General features: G+C 49.7%; 1 protein-coding gene across 22 annotated transcripts in view; it reads left to right on the top strand.

Annotated features, from left to right (window-relative positions):
• The window catches only part of CTBP2 (C-terminal binding protein 2), a 168,690-nt gene that overhangs the window by 45,714 nt on the left and 103,479 nt on the right, over positions 1–19,497 (top strand). For all 22 annotated transcript variants that reach the window (XM_055560906.1, XM_055560894.1, XM_055560891.1 and 19 more), the window contains exon 2: positions 5,897–6,001. The gene's annotated coding sequence lies outside the window, so the exon portion shown is untranslated. The remainder of the gene's footprint in view (positions 1–5,896; positions 6,002–19,497) is intronic.

Genomic DNA, 19,497 nt, shown 5'->3' with positions numbered 1-19,497 from the left:
TGGCCCAGTCCAAGTCCGAAACTATCTGTTTCTGTTATGGATGATCGTGGGTCCCTGGATGTCGGGGAGAGCTGCTGAGGGTGGTCAGGTGTGAATCAGGAGCTGGAGGGATTGGGGAGGGGCCCAGGCTGTTCAGGGGTCCCGTGAGCTGTGCTCCAGGAGCCCGTGGCCTCAGATTGGCACCTCTGTGTGAGTGTCCTTCTGTCTGGGTGTGCCTCTCTGGCCAGAGGACTTCTTTTTGCTGATAGGGGTGGGTCGGTTCTGCAAGGCAGGCATTTGGTTTCTCTTGGGGACTTCTGGATTCCATGTCTGCTTGAGGCTTTTCCCCACCCGCCACCCTTGAACTTGAGATAGTTCTGAGGCTCTGCTGTGGATACACGGGGAAAGCCCCTGGCACCCACTTCCCAGGCCCTCATGTCCTTACTGTGACCCCATCCCTGAGGGTCACTCCCCTTTTGCACAGATTGACACGGTGCTGTGTGGCTGGTGTGTGCAGCGGGAACAGTGAACAGGTCACACAGGCCTGGCCTGGGGTGACCTCCAGATCACCACGGCTCCTCAGGACCGGCTTTTGTCTAGAGCTGGGGCTCAGGTTCCGTGTCTGTGGGTCCCTCTTGCAGCAACCCATGGGCAAGTGGTTCCTTCTGCCTGGGGTGCAGGTGGGCAGCTGGATGCCCCAGGGTGGGGCCCTGCAGCTGTGGGCAGCTGACCAGCATTTCCGAGAGTGACCGTGCATCACTTCAGTCATACTTATTTAAAAAACTTTTTCTTTTGTTTTGGTATAGCCAGTTAATGATGCCACGATAGTTTGAGGTGGACAGCAAAGGGACTCAGCCGTACCTACACGTGTATCCATTCTCCCCTAAATTCCCCTCCCATAACATTGAGCAGAGTTCCCTGTGCTGTACAGGAGGTCTTTGTTGGTTATCCATTTTAAACGCGGCCATGTGTGCCTGTCCATCCCGAGCTTCCCTACGACCCCTTCCCCTCATCCCCTCCTGACAACCCTAGACGCGTCCTCTGAAGCCTGTGAGTCTGCTTCTGTTTTGTAGATAAGTTCATGGGTGTCATTTCTTTTTAGATTCTGCATCTAAGGGATGTTATACGCTATTTCTCCATCTCTGTCTGACTTCACTCAGTATGTTCAGTTGTAAATTTGATAACAGGCGCCCTCTTGAGAGGGCCCGCCAGCAGCATCTGAGCCGAGAACACTGACGAGCACGAAGCCTGGGATTCTGGACCATTCTCCACCCGGTCCCGTGTTCCTTTCCTGAGCACAGCCTTGCCTCAGGACTCTCACCATGGGGAGGGCGGGTCCACCCTGCCGGCAGGGAGCATGCGGGTCCCTTTGTGACCTGGCAAGAGGTTCTGGACTCTTCGGCCAAACGGGAACCATTTATCTCATGATGCGAGCAGAGACTGGTTTGGTCCTTAGCTGAGGCTGGTGATGACACACTCATGTCGGGGTCACGTGCCGGTGTCTGATGACCACTAGCATTTACTGAGCGCTTGCTGGACCCTGCCCTGTGCCGAGCCCCCCAGGCATGATCTCTTCAAAAGGACCTGATCAGCCGTGAAGCAGACGCTGTCACCTCCATCTCAGATGGGACAGAGTCCCAGGGCATTGGTCACCTCGACCCGAGGAGCCTGGGATTCTTCGTGGAGTCCTGTTAACTCCACGCTCTCCCCTCCATTCCTCCCCACTCGCCCCTCTACTGCAGTAAATTCGTGATTGCCTGAGGGAAGAGTCTGTGGACTACTTTCTGGTTCTCCGTTGAAGTACTAAATTTTTAAAATTCATTTTTGGCGGCACTGGGTCTTTGTGGCCGCCCACAGCCTTTCTCTACTTGGCAGCGAGCAGGGGCTACTCTCTGGCCGAGGTGCGGGGGCTTCTCATTGCGGTGACTTCTCATCGCACCCACTGGTTGCAGCCCCGGGGCCCTACTTGCTCCGTGGCATGTGGACCAGGGATCAAACCTCTGTCCCCCACATTGGTAGGTGGATTCTTAACCACTGGACCAGCAGGAAAGTCCAGAAGTACTAAATGTGAAGGGGGCCCCCTGGATCCGAGATAAGCACAGCGTGAAGGAGGGCAGGTTCCAGTTAAGACCCGTTTTCTCTCTGCACCGGGTTTTCTTGCTTCTGTCCTCAGTTAGCCCTTGAGGACCTCCTCTGCTGCTCACAGATGTCCAGGCCAGGCCTTGCTTTTGCTCACTGGCCACCTTGTTCCTCCCAGCCAGAGGGAGAGGAACAGAGGCGCTTTCCTTGGAAGCCTGCCCCCGCCGCCCATGGCTGGACAGAGGACGGGCATTTCAAAGCCTCCGTGACCCAAATGTGAGTCCGACAGAGCAGAGAATCCAGGTGGGGCTCAGGCAGGCCCCGGGTGGTAGCAGAGCGGACTCATCACCGCTTTAGAGGCGTTAGAAATACTTCATCCATAGTCAGTGCCGGTAAGTGGGTACTTTGTGGTACCTGCCGCAGGTAGGGTTGGGGGGAGTCCCAGGGAGCCCACGCTGGGCTACCCGCATGGCCCTCTTCTCTGTAGAGTTTGGATGGGGCAGGACCTTCATGCAGGGCACAGAGCGGAGCACAGTGGCCACTGCCTGAGAGAGCAAAGTTCAAGTGGGAACGGGGCTGGTCCTCCCGGAATGAGCCAGGGCAGAGTCTCTCAGGCCCCCTTGCAGACCTTTTTAGAGTGCATCTCTTTCAGTTTTAACTGTGGACCTAAAAGGTAATTTTCATACACTCAACTCAGGATAAGAAGAAGCTAAGTCCAGGTGGTGGGGACTCGGCTAGGCAATGCGTCTCAATTTGTAAGTTTCCTGCATGAAAAGCCTAGCCTTGGCTCAGACCCCCGCAGGCCCTGGGTGCTGCCCCTTCGCGCACGCGTGTGTGTGTGTGTGCGTGCGTGCACGAGCTCACACCTTCATCATCAACTGCGGCAGAACACATTTGCCAAGTGGGTGCTGCCCCTTCTTGTGTGTGTGTGTATGTGTGTGTTGCCCCTCCCCTCCTGTGTGCGTGCACTTGCTCACACCTTCATCATTATCAACTGTGGTGGAACACATTTGCCAAGTGATGTTTAATAGATTCACCCAGGTTATTGTACAAAAATAGATGCCCTTTCCCTTGGCCAGATGAAGCCGAGTCAACTTGGAGCTTCCTGGCATCTGCTGGCTGAGGCCGAGTTTTGTACTTTGTGGAACAGCCTGCTTAGGTTCCTGGGGTTGCTGGTTTAGGGGCGGTGGTGATTTTAATCAGCCCAGTCATTTCTGTGTCTTGTTGTATACTCCTGGAAGTTCTTAGAGGAATCCTGCCAAGAAAGCTTCCCCTGGCGAATCCTCGGGGCACGGCCCCCCGTTGTACTGTCATCAAGTATCTACGGAAACAAAGTGTTTTTGAATTTTTAGCCTTTCTGTGGCTCCAGCCTTTTTAAGTACTTCTTTTCCACCTTCAAGTAACAATGGGCATTCGCTTTAAAGACTCTGACAGTCTTCCAAGCTTTTTAATGTTCTTAATCCGCTAAAGGAGCTGTCACTGTTCACTTGGGCAGACTGCAGGCTCTTCCAAATTTTTGGCTTGAAATTCCATGGAAGGTCACCTCCTCTGTGAGGCCTTCTGCACAGTGGGGTTCTCTGTTCCCTATTTAATTAATTTCACTGTGAAGTATCTCAAGGAGAGAGTCTGTACCCACCACTAAGATCAGGTCGATTTTTAACGTCACCTTTGTCGTCGGGCCTTCGTTGAAAAGAATGTTACTGACACGCGTGTGTGTACACACACACACTTGTATGTTGTTGTTTAGTGGCTCAGTCATGTCCGACTCTTTTGCAGCTCCATGAACTGTAGCCTGTCAGGCTCCTCTGTCCAAGGGATTTCCCAGGCAAGAATACTGGAGTGGGTTTCCATTTCCTTCTCCAAGAAGTCTTCCTGACCCAGGGATTGGGAGATCCACATCTCCTGCATTGGCAGGCAGATTCTTTACCACTGAGCCACCTGGGAAGCCTTTTAAACATAAATAAATATATATATATATTATTTATTTTTAATATGATATGTATTATACATATAGATATATATATATTTTTTTTTTTTTTTAGTTAAATGTTTGGTTTCCCGCTGTGTTCCATGTTTGATTTCCCGCTGTGTTCCAGACCTGAAGGAATTTGGAGATGAATGATGTGTAATCAAGGCATTAAAATATTTTAGAGACTTGATGATGTGCAGAGTATGTCGCAGCCTGGCAGTCGGACGTAAAGGTGTTACAGAAGATGTCCAGGCAATGGGATTTGAAGGGTGGATGAGACTTTGTTAGGCAGGTTCTCGCTGCCTCCAAAGGATGTTCCCTTGGCTGTAATAGATACTTAGTCAAGGAAACTCATTAGAGGCTTGCGACCATTGAGAGCCCATGACTATCCGTCCCTTCCCAGCACGTCAGAGATTGGATGTCTCTGCTCTCCCCACCCACTCCCTTGAATTGGAAAGTTTGGGGTGTAAGGCAGTGTGGGGCACGGTGGGAGTGAATTACTTCTTGCCTTTGGGTATATGCTAACCTTGACCATAGAGACCACCATGTTCCCGTTCTTGACTCAGTACTAGTGGACAAGCAGAAGCTGGCTGGTGTCAGGGTTTGGACCCTTCCTTACATTAGAAAGAGCACAGGAATATGGCGTTCTTTCTTTCTTTCTTTTTCTTTTAATTAGGAAATTATTTATTTATTTGGCTGTGTTGGGCCTCAGTTGCAGCACGTAGAAATTGTTAGTTGTAGCACGTGGGAGCTAGTTCCCTGATCAGGGATTGAACCCGGGCCCCCTGTATTGGGAACGTAGAGTCTTAGCCGTTTGACCACCAGGGAAGTCTCAGGAGTATGGTTTCTTTTGAATGGTTTGAAAAGTAGAGTGCAGCTGGGAAACAGGTTACAGTAATTTCATACATTTTTTAAAAACATCAATCAACTGTTTGAATGCAGCTTGATTGTAAGGTGAGCCTGGAAATGGTCAGGGTCGGCTGCAAGAGTTCTTTCTCACGGGACTTGAGAAGGACTGCCCGAAAACATGAACACACCTGGTGCCTGGCACCTCTGATGTTGCCGTTGTTTCTGTCCTTCCTGGGAACGGACGGCACAGGGAAGACACGCGTGCGCCTGGGTGTTTGCCTTTTCTGTCAGCCCTGGGAGCTGTGACTTCTGCATCCACCCCCTCTCACTGCTCTGAGTGCGCAGGAAGTGGTTCAGATAATGTGGAAGGTCCCATATATTTCCTCTTCCACGTATAGTAAAATAAATGTGAGTGCTGTTTAATGCATCACCTCGTTTCATATTGCATTTGCCAAGAAAGTGCAGTTTTATTGAACATTAGGATTGAATTCTTAACTGAGTAATCAATTTCAGTAGTAAGTTAAAATGCCTTCTATTAACGACACCTGCAGCCGTTCATCAGTTACAGTGGATTAACAGTTGTCAGCACTTAGCTAATAGCACTTATAAACCATGGGATTCTGGTTTGCACTTTATAATTCCATATTTCTCAAACTGCTGGTAAGATGGTTTGCTTGAAGGTATTGATTGTTTTGTCCCTTTGCTTGCTACTTGGAGATGTAAAGAAGTTAAATGACATTTTCACGGTGATGACACTGTATCACCTTCTGGTTTTGCACACTTGGCTTCGTGTCAAAATAGATGGAAAGAGATCATTTGTTCTGGTGCTCTACTGTTTAATTTGATCTGGTGTGTGACTAAAGCAAGACAAATAGTATTTTTAATGAAACCATTTAATAACCTCTGGTAGCTTAGAATCGAAGGCATTGGAAAAATGCAATTAAAGGATGGCTAGATGTAAACAACAAAGAAAGAAATCACTGCCTCAGCTCCACTGACCCATTTCATTTTTGCTTTCAGGGTTTCATCGCCTTAAATGGTTTTGAACCAATGAAGCTGGATTCTCTTAAAAAAGACGGACAGCCCATCGTGTGAACTATAGAGTTTGTGGACAAATTTATGTTGGTGAGTTATTATAAAATGGCTCCAGGTAAAAGTTCAGGTTTTTCAAAAAATCCCCTTTGGAATGTGTTTTCAATTTGTTGATGACTATGGATCTCCGGCAGCCTCTGGATATTTCATTGGGACGTTTACTAGAGGAATCATATCGATTGTCTTTCAATTAATTGCATCTGGTATTTTCATTTATCAAAAGCAAAATACATGTAATTAACTCTGAAGCAATACAGTTCAGTGTAAAGTGATGTTGCTGCTGCCGCTGCTGCTATAGAGATAAGTCAACGGAAATTACACTAGGAAACTCTAGTCAGGATGGAGCCGTGTTAGGGCTTCTCGACATATTAATTACAAAGAATAAAAATGAATTAGGGAAATAGCCCCATGCCATGCCGAGTGGCTCGAGCAAAATGGTAGATGGACGTCTTTAGGAAGAAAGCAGCCTGCTGATGCTGCTGCATCTTTAATGAGCTGAGAGTCTGAGAGTCACAGACCTCCAGGATGTCCTTTTTAAATTTTTTGCCACAACCTCACAGGCCTGCGGGAGAAAGTGTTAGTCACTCAGTTGTGTTTGACTCTTTGAGCCCCCATGGACTTAGCCTGCCAGGCTCTTCTGTCCACAGAATTCTCCAGGCAAGAATACTGGAATGGGTAGCCATTCCCTTCTGCAGGGCATCTTCCAGACCCAGGGATTGAACCCATGTCTCCTACGTTGCAAGCGGATGCTTTACTGTTACCTGGCCAGGGATTAAACCTGTGCCCCCTGCAGTGGAAGTGTGGAGTCTTAACCGTTGGACCACCAGGGAAGTCTCCTCTAGGATGTCCTGAACGTAGAATGATTTCTTTGTGGTGGAATGGATTAGGGATGTGGGTGTGTTATGAGGAGAGCCTTCAGTTGTCGGCCTTCATGTGGAGTGTGGTTGAGAAAATATTGATGGATAGTCTTAAGTCCCCTTCCCACCACCAGAGCAAGGACTTGGAGTGGGTGGGGTGAGGGGGCTTCTGAGTTAATTTCAACGTGTCTTTAGCCATTTCCCACAAAACCTTTACAGCGTCTCAAAGTGCCAACTTCTCAGAAATGATTGATTTTCATCCTGCTAGGGGAAAAAAAAATTTGCTCCTTAAGCTGACAGTGTAATTTTAAAGCCAGAAAAAAAAAAGGTGAGAAAACTTTCTTGGTGTTCTTTCTGTCTAGGCCCTGGGTTTACTCCCTGCAGTATTGAGTAGGACAGACCATCTCTTAGCTGTGGATCAGGGGCTCACAAAGAATTTGTGCAGCAGCGTCCGTGCCTGGGACTCCAAAGCAGGTCCCTGCACGTGGCTCTGGAGTAAATGTTAGTAATAACACAGAAATACATGCTGCCTTTAAAATGTTAGCCTTAGGCGGCCTGGCTTTGGTGGGTGGTCCTCCCTGGGCGTGAGACACTGACCCTCAGTCTCAAGCCAGCCAAGGGGGTGTGGTCCAGGAGGGATCTCCCTGTACAGTCTCCCCCCATTTCCCATGGAGGAAAGTCACTTGTGGGCCCTGGGGCTGCTCCCCCGGACCTGGGCCTGCAGAACCTGCTCCCCAGCAGGTCCCTCTTAAAGGCTTTTATTTGTGAAATGAGTAGTTCTACTGCAGTGGTCCCCGTGAGCCCCCACCTTGTATTCTGGGTTGGCCAGAACATTTGTTTGGATTTTTTCCCATAACATCTTATGGAAAAATCCAAACGCACTTTTTGACCAACCCAATAGACGTCCAGAAACCTTTGCCAAGAGTCGTCTGAGAAGGCTGCCCGGCCGAAGGTCACAGCAGAGTGTGCAGGTCACAGAGGGTGACTTAGCAGAGAGGGCTCCGTAATCTTTGAACAAGTCTGAGTCTTTGTTTTGAAGGGATGAGAAGCTAGAAATAATCGGTGAACCTCCTTTGGGACAGTGAGACATGGGTGTGTCTGTTTTAGTCATGGAGGCCTCTCTCAACCATATATGCTCAGTTTTGCCTTTTAAAGCCAATATTTCTTTCTTTTCTGGCCGCCACTCATTCTTGTAAAAGAAGCCTTTGTTTTAAAGACCTCATGTGCTGTAATCTGCCCCAGGTTCTTGGGCAGGGACGTCATTGCACACATTCTTTGTGGACTTGGGAAAGTTCCAAGACAGGGCTCTGGGGCTGAAGATGTGTTCAGTGGCTCACAGCAGTGGAGATCCTTCAGGCTCCCACGCGCATCCAGTTTCACGTCCAACACTGGCAGTGCCCGAACCAAACATCAAAAAAATGGTTAAGTAACAGCGTTTTCATTTGACTCAACCTAATAATTGTACCACTGCAGGATCCTGTTGATCGGTGATCTCTATCTCAGAGAGAAGAACATTCAATTCAGTTCAGTTCAGTCACTCAGTCGTGTCCGACTCTTTGCAACCCCATGAATCGCAGCACACCAGGCCTCCCTGTCCATCACCAACTCCTGGAGTTCACTCACATTCATGTCCATCGAGTCGGTGATGCCATCCAGCCATCTCATCCTCTGTCTTCCCCTTTTCTTCCTGCCCCCAATTCCTCCCAGCATCAGAGTCTTTTCCAGTGAGCCAACTCTTCACATGAGGTGGCCAAAGTATTGGAGTTTCAGCTTTAGCATCAGTCCTTCCAATGAACACCTAGGACCGATCTCCTTTAGAATGGACGGGTTGGATCTCCTTGCAGTTCAAGGGATTCTCCAGAGTCTTTTCCAACACCACAGTTCAAAAGCATCAATTCTTCGATGCTTAGCTTTCATCACAGTCTGACTCTCACATCCATACATGACCACTGGAAAAACCATAGCCTTGACTAGACGGACCTTTGTTGGCAAAGTAATATCTCTGCTTTTCAATATGCTGTCTAGGTTGGTGATAACTTTTGTTCCAAGGAGCAAGCATCTTTTAATTTCATGGCTGCAGTCATCATCTGCAGTGATTTTGGAGCCCCAAAAAATAAAGTCTGACACTGTTTCCAGTATTTCTCCATCTATTTCCCATGAAGTGATGAGACCAGATGCCATGATCTTCATTTTCTGAATGCTGAGCTTTAAGCCAACTTTTTCACTCTCCTCTTTCACTTTCAATAACAGGCTTTTGAGTTCCTCTTCACTTTCTGCCATAAGGGTGGTGTCATCTGCATATCTGAGGTTATTGATATTTCTCCTGGCAATCTTGATTCCAGCTTGTGCTTCATCCAGCCCAGCGTTTCTCATGATGTACTCTGCATATAAGTTAAATAAGCAGGGTGACAATATACAGCCTTGACGTACTCCTTTTCCTATTTGGAACCAGTCTGTTGTTCCATGTCCAGTTCTAACTTGCTTCCTGACCTGCATACAGGTTTCTCAAGAGGCAGGTCAGGTGGTCTGGGATTCCCATTTCTTTCAGAATTTTCCACAGTTTATTGTGATCCACACAGTCAAAGGCTTTGGTGTAGTCAATAAAGCAGAAATAGATGTTTTTCTGGAACTCTCTTGCTTTTTCCGTGATCCAGCGGATGTTGGCAATTTGATCTCTGGTTCCTCTGCCTTTTCTAACACCAGCTTGAACATTAACATAGCATAAATGCATCCAATGTCAGGATGAGATGACAACACTCTTCCTGTAACAAACTTCCTGGGCACCTAGCATGCTCAGACATTCCGCCTTGTATGATGGTTCTCGGGACGTAGGTGTTTTTAGCGTAACTTGTGGGAACAGGTTTTTTGCAGCGCTCTGGAAAAGCTCAAGAAGCTCAATGTGACCCTGGAGTTGGCCCTAATTGGAGCATGGCCACCATGCCTGGAGGATGATGCCTCGTGGTGTCTGCACTCTCACCCATGGCAACCGTGGCCCTGTTGGCCTGGCTCCTCCCCAGCACTGGGCAACCTGCCAGTAGATTAACCTTTACCCCTGACCACCCCCAGGTATACTCGCAGGGTGGGGTTCGTCCTTGTACCAGGAACATGTGTTAGTTCCGGGCTCTTCTCTCCTCGGCTCATTTCTGCACCCAGCACGGTGTACCCCACTTTTTGGGTGGCTATCCCCGATCAGCCCCACCTGTAGCCCCTCTGGGGAAGCATCTTGAATTGCAGCCTGAGAAAGGGACCCCATGTCGATTTCAACCTGATAGCTTACCTGTTGAGTTCTCCTTCTAGACACATCTTTTTTAAGGTAGGGACAGGAGAAGGAAATAGATGAAGACCTCAGTTCGTGGGAAGCCCGTCTTGGAATGGCAGATCTGCGTGGTGCTAGGACCATGCGTAGGTCTTTCTTGTCTTCTTGGCATATTTGTGCGTGTTCTCATTTAAGAGCATTAAGATTTCCCTATATTTCTAGACTTGATACTCTGGCTTTTGTGGATTTTTCTTTTCCTAACTTCAGACATTTCCACTTTCTCCCCAGAGGCTCCTCTGTCGTCCGTAATGAACAACTACCCGCTACGTTAAGATCTGTTGCACTTTGTCCTGCTTTTACTGTCCAGCCTGTAGCTGTTGCTTGCTCGCTGGCTTCTGGAACCAGCGTCAGTTCTCCCGGGGTTCGGGTGGGTCCATTGTTTCTTCTTGTGCCATTTGTTATTAAGCGTTAATATTTGTAGCGGTGCCAGGTAACCTTGTAATTTCAACAGAAGTGTCGGGGAAAGAAATAAGTGCTTGTTGTCAAACGTCTACAACTAAGTGGAAACACAAATCACAGCCCTTAGCTTTTATTCTGTGAAGTGATGGTGGGGTAGCGGTGGCTGTGGTTTGGCAGACACGGGAGGGTATCCGGCTGCCTGCACCCAGAGAAGCGCGCGCGCTGCTTTATTTTGACAGATTGCAATAATGCTGTACAAGCTTGACCGGCCTCACAAAACCCCAGGGAAAGGTGATCTGAGGTTCTCCAGGAGCCGGTGACTCAGGGGAGGGCCTCGCGAAGTCTGCCTTGGGGACCAGGCAGTTGTGACCTGAGTGTGGCTTCAGTGGGCCAGGGGGGTTCAGTCACGTCGTCTCCAGTCTTTAGGGTTTCTGCCCTGTTTCTGCCAACACAGCTTCCTTCTCCCCCGACAGAAGGGGAAAGGACTGCCTTACCCCAGAAGCAAATGCCTGCACCCTGCAGCCACCCTGACTGCTGCTTCCCCCGGGCACTGGAGGGACCCGGCTCTGGTCACGCTGGTCCTCGGTTGTGGCCTCCAGGGTCCCCTGGAGCTCAGTCTGCTCAAAGGGCGTGTGATCCTCCTCTGACTTTTAGGCTAGAGGCACGGCTGCCAACATCGGAAACCACAAACCAGAGCACGCTTCGCTGGGCCTTTCATCTCCGGGGACTCTCTAGATGAGAAACAGCCAGGAGGTCGCAATCCGGGCGGCGGGGATGATGCTGATGGACCTGCAGCCCGCTCTCTGTGGAGCGAGGGGAGGGCCCTGCTGGAGCTCTGGTTCCTGGTTCTTGTCTGTGTTTCTTCCTGAGCCGTGGATCCAAGCTCCTGCAGGGGCCCTTCTCTGGAAGGTGTTGCTCAGCCCTTATCCTTTCCTCCTAGAATTTCCAGATTCCCACGAGGCTTCTTGGGCAGCCCCAGGGAGATCAGCCAGCCAGTCCCCTTGTTCTGTTTTCAAATACTGTTTGTATCCTGCTCACACGGGTTGAGGTCCCCAGCCCTCTCGTTCTAGTGGGTCATTTTCCTGCTCTGTTGGTGCTGGTCCCTGCCTCCCGGCCCTCCAGACTGATGGCTGGTTCTAATCCAAGTCTCTTCCCCAGCCAGGGAGGCATGGAACTCTGGCATCCATGTGTCTGGAATATAGACAGTCTGCCTCCTGCACTTCCTGGGGTTCCCGGCCAGGGAGGGACTCTACTGAGCTGTTCTGCTGGGCAGGGGGTGGGCCTGCCTGGGAGAGACTGCTTCTTGCAGCCCTCTGTCCTGGGAGGGACATGAGTTGGGTCATCACCAAGCACGCCATTCAGTGTTGTGCAGGGACAGGCTAGATATTGGCCCTCTCTTCCCAAGATCCTATGACCTTGGCTGAGATTCCTGTTTTATTAGTGAGTAATAATAGTATTAATTTATTAAGTGATGCTGAGATCATATGCCAGCACGTGGGGCCCACGAGTAGACCTGGGGCTCAGACTCCGATGGTGTAACCCCAGATTCAGGGTTCCCTAGGTCCTTGCTGACACACTTCAGTCGTATGACTTGCTCCCTCCCAGCATACAGGACCCCTCTGTAGCGATGACTCTGTCATTATTGCCCCTGGGGTCTGCGGCTCTCTGGGAAGTTCATGTTCTCGTGTGTGTGATGGAGTCTGTCCCTGCCCCAGGCACTTGGTCCCCGGGATGCGGGGGCTGACCGTGGACTGGGGGCCTGTCCCTGGGGGTGTGACTGTGTGCCAGGGAAAACCCCTCTGAGTCCAGCCGTGATGGGGACCTGGACAAGCCCCCACACGGGGATTCCTGCCTCTGGCCTCCCTGATAGACAGGAGCAGCCGCCCCAGGTTCTGGGGCCACCAGAGGCCTGTGTCATGGGTCTGATCCTTATCACTTCCCTGGGACTGGGAGCCAGGTGGGTGTGGGAGGGAAGAGTGGATGGGGGTAAGGACCTGCGACAGGCTTAGGGCCAGGCCCGCCGATGGACATACTTCATGTTGACTGTAAGTTTCAGGTTGAGTGTGTACAGGTCAGTGTGTGAGTGGGTGGGGAAATGGACTTTCTCGTAAATAAAATTGTTTGGGTCTCAGGCAAGCATTTTGCGTTGTGAGTAATTGGAGAGGAAGAGGTTATTTCTTTGTATAAATATTTTTGTTGAGCATTTATATGTTACCACTGCTGCTGTATTTCTAGAATGCATTGGGCCAGTTAAACATCTTTTTAAAATACAGTCTTAGTCTTAGGCCCTTTTGGTGGTCGTTCCATCTAGATCTTTGTGGAGGAACACACAGCAGCTCCCCAGGTTCAAGTGTACATCTGGCCCGGCTTTCAACTTCTCAGCTGTAAACGCTAAGGAAATATTCCACAGCCCAGGAAGCAGCCCAGGTGATGCGGGAAGATCCAGGACACCTCGGAGTTTCTTCATTTACTTTCTGGGTCTTGAGTTGCCGTATATTTTCTTAAGTCTTTCTTAAGTCTTGCCGTATATTTCCTTAGTCTTTAGGAAGTGGCTGGACTTCAGTCAGCCAAGGTGGAAGTGGCTTCCCCCTGCTCTCCCGTCTATCTTAACATGTGGTGGAACACTTTTGCTTTATTGATGGTTGATTCTTTTATTTTTGGCAAACTTGGCAATTCCCACCTGGCCCCATGCTGTTAAAAATAGTCTTCCTGGTTAACTGAAGGCATTTGCAATTCATTCTTCCACGTAGCCATTAAGATAATTCCCTTAGACTCTGTACCAGTTAAAGATAAATAGGAGGTTTTAAAGAAAATGCCTTATAATCCATCGGTTTGTGTGTGCAGGCAGATGGGTAATACTTGAGAATGTCCGCTGTGAGTGGACTCCTGTGAAAGGGGGTAAAATGCAACATTTTTCTGTACTTCTCTGAAGCAGCAGCCCGAACAGTGACATTTATACATATTTTATAACGTGGTTTCTTTAAGCAGAGGGCTCAAACAAATCAATTTCTCAGCAGTCTACTGTTTAAAAGCAACAGCAACAACCTGTGGGGTAAGTTACAGAAGCTGTTAAAATTAATTATATTTGTCAGAAAGATAGAACGTTACGGAAAAAATGTGAATATGCGGGGTTAAAAAACAGACCGTGGCTAGAAGCAGTTCTGAGCCTCTGATCCTGGTATTTAATTCCCATCTCTTCATATGTCCACTGATTGGCTCGCGTGGCTCCCACCCGGGACCCGCTTTCCAGCCTCTCTGCACACTGACGGGTGGATCAGATGTCCTCGTGAGCGTCCTCAGATCCGCTTAGGGCAGTCTTGATTTGTCAGACAGCATTGTGCTGTCCTTTAATATAGGAGGTTTGCAGAAAATGAGTCTTGGTGCAAAGATATCTGGTTCCTGTGTCTTGTAACTAAACACCTGGTCCTTGGCCGCCTCCCTTTTCCGGTTCAGCGTATACATTGTTGAACTCAAAGGAAACCTTTGTTGGCCAGAGCAGGGTGTAACCTGCCACTCCTTGAAAAATTCAGCTGAAGCAGTACAGGGCAGCGCTTGGGTTCGTGGGGTCCAGAGGGAGGCTGTTGTTGTCTAGGTGGGGCTTTCATTCCGGGTCCTGGAGCCTCAGAACAGGTCTTCCAGTGCACGTTTCCAGGGTGCCCCTTGGTTCCTCAGGTCACAACCACCTGCGTCCCAGCCCCTCTGCATACTGCAGACAGGTGTCCACAACTCAGAAACGGGCGTGTGGGGAGAAGCACCATGGGAAAGGTGGGTCCTGCGTCCTTCGAGGTATTGACTCAAGTTGCCCTTGGCTCCATCCGCATCTCTTGATCAATACTGATAACCTTTTCTGGACGCCCATTGCCACCCCAGTTCGTGGGTCTTCACTCGTGTTTCCTGGGTGCTGGCGAGTTCCCCAGTCATTGTTAAGGCAGAAACCCAGGACTTGCATCTCTTCTGACTCCATCAGGTGAGAGGAGACAAAGATTTTGTAAAGAAACTCCGATTCAGAAGTGGTGCTCTGTTATCATAGAACCTTCCAGAGTGATTTTTGCAAGCTTTCCAAAGCAGAGGCCACATCCGATGATGCCCTCATGATCTTTGATTTTCTGTACATGATCCACATGTTACAGATGCCACAGAACTACCTTTTTTTAAAAAAGAAAAAAAACTTTATTTATTTGGGTGCACCAGGTCTTAACTTGTGGCATGCAGGATCGACTTCCCTGACCAGGGCTTGAACTCGTGGCCTCTGCGATGGGGAGCATGGAGTCTTAGCCCCTGGACCACCAGGGACTTCCCAGGACTGCTTTTTGAATAAATGAATCCTGGGCTGTGGAGAGACCAGGGAGGTGCAGGGTGGCTGAGCCCATGCTGGAGTCTGCCCGTCTCAGCATCTGTCCGAAAGGAAGGGTTGACTCTGTGGCAACTGGGAGTGTGTTCTGCTGACAGAAGGCAAACCAGCATGTGCTTACACTACCTGTTTGGAGGAGGTGTGTGTGCATGCTCTGAAATGATAAATCCACGTTCCTGAACTTTCCGCAGCAGGAGAGCATGTCTGTGCCTCCCCTGCGTGCAGGTGCGCATGCATAGGGCAGGGAGTTTGAATTCTGTGTGTCTGGGGGACCCAGCTGTACTCTCCTCTCCTCTGGGGGCTGTGCTTGTGGCGGCTTCGTGGGCAGGAGGGGCTTGTGTTTCAGCCACCATGATTGCGTCTAAGCTGGGATTACCAGGACCCGGACGTCGCCCCAGGTCCCTTGGGGCCGAAGGACAGATGGTGCGCGTATCAGATTCCTTCATGGACACAGTGTGGCGGCCTGCCCTGCTCCGCCCGCCTTTGGAGATCTGGAGGCTGGGATTCTGTGCATGTGGATCTTGTTTGTTAAAAATCTGAACTTTGAGAATCCAGTGCTCCTGACTTTTTGTAATTCAGTCAGGCTCACCTCCACTTCCTAATTACAGCGGAAGAGGACCTCCAAACTGCGATGCAGGGTTGAACTTCCTCTCAAAAGAGGGTCCTTATTGATTGGTACTCGGATCCCCCACGGCCAGTGGCAGCGCTGCGGAGGCCTGTTTAAGGCTGGAGAGACTTCTGCTGGCGTGTCTAAACGAGGCAGAGGGATGTGGCCTTAGGCTTGGCCGGAAAGCTGCCCAGCTCTGTAGTCTGGGACTGCGCGAGCAGGGAACAGCCCTCACGGCCTTGGCTCCTCCTCCTTGTGTTTCCATTGGCAAGGTCAAATTCGCAGTGGCCGAGGCCTTGGTGATGGTGCGGGGCAGGGTCCTAAAGGCGGAGCCAGGGCAGACTAAAGCCCTCTTTACTTAGTGCCTCGGGCTCGCTCTCTGCCAAATGCGGGTGAGCCGGTACTAAACCAGAGCTGTGGGGGTTCATTGAGACGTCATCGAGGAGGGCTCGGCCAGCACCTGGTGCGTCGTGAGGGCTTCGTAGAGAATGACCGCCGTCGTCATCACCATTGTCGTCATTGGCAGCATCCTCACATGAGATGGTCACTCAGCTTGGAGGGGAGCCCAGTGACCTGCCCACGGCTGGAGGAGCACAGAGCCCAGGACGCCCCTCGAAGGAAACACCCGTGCTCTGGCTGATGTAAACATTGAGATGAACTCTGTAGACTCCCTTGTTCATGGCAGCTCTGTCTAGCTTTCCTCTGGGATGTTGAAGTGGCATGCACCCCCCTCCCCTTTCCCACCAGCCTAGTAATGATGTTTCTTCGTCAAGAGATGGAGAAGGTGTAGGGTTCCCCAAGGCGTTCCCCACATGTTGCATGATGAGTTTGAGCTTTTATTTTCATGAGGATGAGCTGATTGCAGCCATAGAAGAGGTGAGGTGCTGGCGGCCGGGATCTGTGCCCAGGTGTACCTGGCTTCCTGTCTAATGATGCGTGTCCTGGGAGCGGTCCCCCACTCTTCGGTCAGAGGCTCAGGTCTCTGCAGTTTGCCTGAACATTGAGTGTGACCAGCAGAGCTGAGGCCAACTGAGCCCCTGGTCTCTCCCCAGCGGTGACCGGGTCAGCCATGGAGAGGGACCAGCACACGGGGCTTTATCCTGAGAGGCGAGCCGGGAGAGGCTGGTTAGCACGGCCACTTCACATGAAAGGCTGTTAGATTCAGGTCACCGGGTTTGGACTCCTGCATTTTATGGCAACGTCTAAAAATGCAGATTTGTAACAACCAACGTTAATGAATTCAGACTGTTTGAATTTCACACTGAATAATGGCTGGAATTATCAGAGCTGGGGGCTTATGAGATCCTTGGATCGGTGTAATCTTTTCTCAAGATTCAGTTGATAGCATGATGTAATATCACATTACTTTTATTAACAGTCCTGGCCATAAAAGAAACACACCTATTAGGGCAGGAGAATTTAGTAAAAGTAGTAGAAATAATGAGACCATTTGGAATGTGTAATCTATTCGGTAAATTTCAAGATGCCACATCTCATTTAAAATGCAATGTTGTGCCCGTAGATATTGAAGGTAATACCCCTGTACCCTAGGGCTTCCTTTTTTTACATTAAAAGTACTCTATTTAAATGCAGATTTGATTTGCAATCTAGGAAGAGAAGCACAGAAGGACAGCTCTGCATCTATTGAATCAGTTCTGGTTTCCTGTAGTTCTGTGCCTTTTTCGCCCTCACCGTCTACCCCAAAGGGTCATTCTGTAAACACAACTTTAGGAAAGCACATGAAGTTTCAAAGGATAATAGCGTTGTAAAATCTTTGTCTTCCTTAGAATTTTCCTCCACACACCACCTCCCACCACCCCAAGCTGAAGAAATACAAAAGGCCCCCAGATTTCATCAGAGGGCAGAAGCTTGAACTGATTCACAAGAAATGAAAACACATCCAAGAACTCTGCTTAACCTAATTTCTTTCTAGAATGTGTTGCTTCTAATTCTGTGTGTGCATGTGTTTTTATCCCCCCCCCCCCCCCCCAAAGTCCTGTCTTGCCATGGCTTTTTTTCCACGTGCATTTAAAGCTCGTTACCTGGAAGACTAATAGAACAGCCATATTACCGGGTGCAAATGTCAGGAAAAGACGAGGGTTTCCCTTCTGAGTACAGAAATGACGTGTTTGATGTTGAGCTTCAGTTACCAAAGAAATGGATTTATAGCTTTTGACATTCTACTCTTAGAATTAATTAGGTGGCTAATCATTATAAATACCATTTTCTTTTGCTGTTGTCTCCATTTAACAGAGCATCTCCTGCTATATGCACATGTCAGTTTCAAACTGAGAGTTGTGTTTTGGCTTTTATGCTCTGTCAAGGGAAAATGAAAGTAAATTCTTTATAATATGCTAATTGATCTATTTGGGAGTTTTCAGATATAGACAACATCTGTGCTTGCCAGTAACACAGTTAATAGCTTCGGATCTTCCACATAAGAAGAGATTTTCACTGCATGCGACCTCGCTGAGACATGCTGTTTCCTCCCCAGAGCTTGGCTCTGTGGAATCTGGGGCCTGAGACCATGGGAGTGGTCCCTAAACTTTGTGTCACGAAGACCGATTTCACAGAAGACAACTTTTCCACAGACCAGGAAGAGGGGGTGGTAGTGGTTTTGGCACAGTTCACGCGTGTTACATTTATTTTGTATTTTTTTTATTTTTTTGTATTTTTGTATTTTTTGTATTTTTTAATTTTTAATTATTTATTTTGGGCCGTGTTGGGTTTGTGTAGCTTTGCTCAGGATTTCTTTAGTTGCAGCGAGCAGGGACTACTCCTGGTTATGCTGCTCGGGCGTCTCACCGTGGTGACTTCTCTACTTGCAGAGCGCGGGCTGTCCACGCGCGGGCTCAGCCATTGTGGTGCACCAGCTCGGTCACTCCGCAGCACGTGGGATCTTCCAGGACCGGGGTTCGAACCCAAGTCCCCTGCGTTGGCAGGTGGGGATTCCTACCCACTGCACCACTGGGGAAGTCCCACGTTGTACACTTTTTATTTCTAATCTAATGCTGCCGCTGATCCGACAGGAAGCACCGGTCTGTGGCCCAGAGGCGAGGGACCCCCTGATAGGGAGGACGGCCAGCTCTAGTCTTGTGTCCCCACCCCTCACCCCAGCCTAGACCAGACTGGCTGGAGGGATGGGTTCAGAGCAGGTGACCCTGGGCTTGGGCAGCCCTCCAAACCTTTCTGTCCTCCTTGGAGATGCCACCTTCTCTGGTCACAGGGTGCCCTTGTATTTTCCCTTAGGTAGTGGTTTTGGCAACTCAAGAACGTGTTCTTTTCTTCCAAACCCATGGCTAGGAAGTGTCCTGTCTTTTACTACGAGGTGTGAGGAGCTGCACCCTGTAAATGCGGCCTCCTGGAAAGGGAGAGTCTGTCCAGCAGTTGGTGGCAGATGCTCCAGGTGGGCAGGGGAGGTGTCCCCCCAGTGTGCCTGGGCACTGGGGCTTGTGTTGCAGGCCTGCCCTGGCCACGGAGCACAGAGTTGAAAGGGCACTTATGTCTGGAGGCTTGAAGTGGTTCAGCGCTGGCTTGCAGAAGGAGGCAGGTTGAATCCAGTGTTCTGAGCAAGCTTATCCCTCCTGGGTGCTCAGCCGCATTCAGCCTCCTGCATGTGGCTGGTCCTGTGAAGGTGGGGAACAGGAAATCTTTATTCTTATTATCTTAGGGGCTTCCCTGATAGCTCAGTTGGTAAAGAATCTGCGTGCAATGCAGGAGACCCTGGTTTGATTCCTGGGCTGGGAAGATCCCTTGGAGGAGGGATAGGCTACCCACTCCAGTATTCTTGGGCTTCCCTTGTGACTCAGCTGGTAAAGAATCTGCCTGCAATGCGGGAGACCTGGATTTGATCCCTGGGTTGGGAAGATCCCCTGGAGGCGGGAAACGCTACCCACTCCTGTGTTCTGGCCTGGAGAATTCCATGGACTGTATAGTCCATGGGGTAATGGGGTCACAAAGAGTCGGACACGCTTGAGCAACTTTCAGTTTCCCTATAGT

This window comes from Bubalus kerabau, chromosome 22 (genome assembly GCF_029407905.1).
Source record: "Bubalus kerabau isolate K-KA32 ecotype Philippines breed swamp buffalo chromosome 22, PCC_UOA_SB_1v2, whole genome shotgun sequence".
Classification (NCBI taxonomy): domain Eukaryota; kingdom Metazoa; phylum Chordata; class Mammalia; order Artiodactyla; family Bovidae; genus Bubalus; species Bubalus kerabau.
This window is presented reverse-complemented; position numbering and strand designations above follow the sequence as displayed.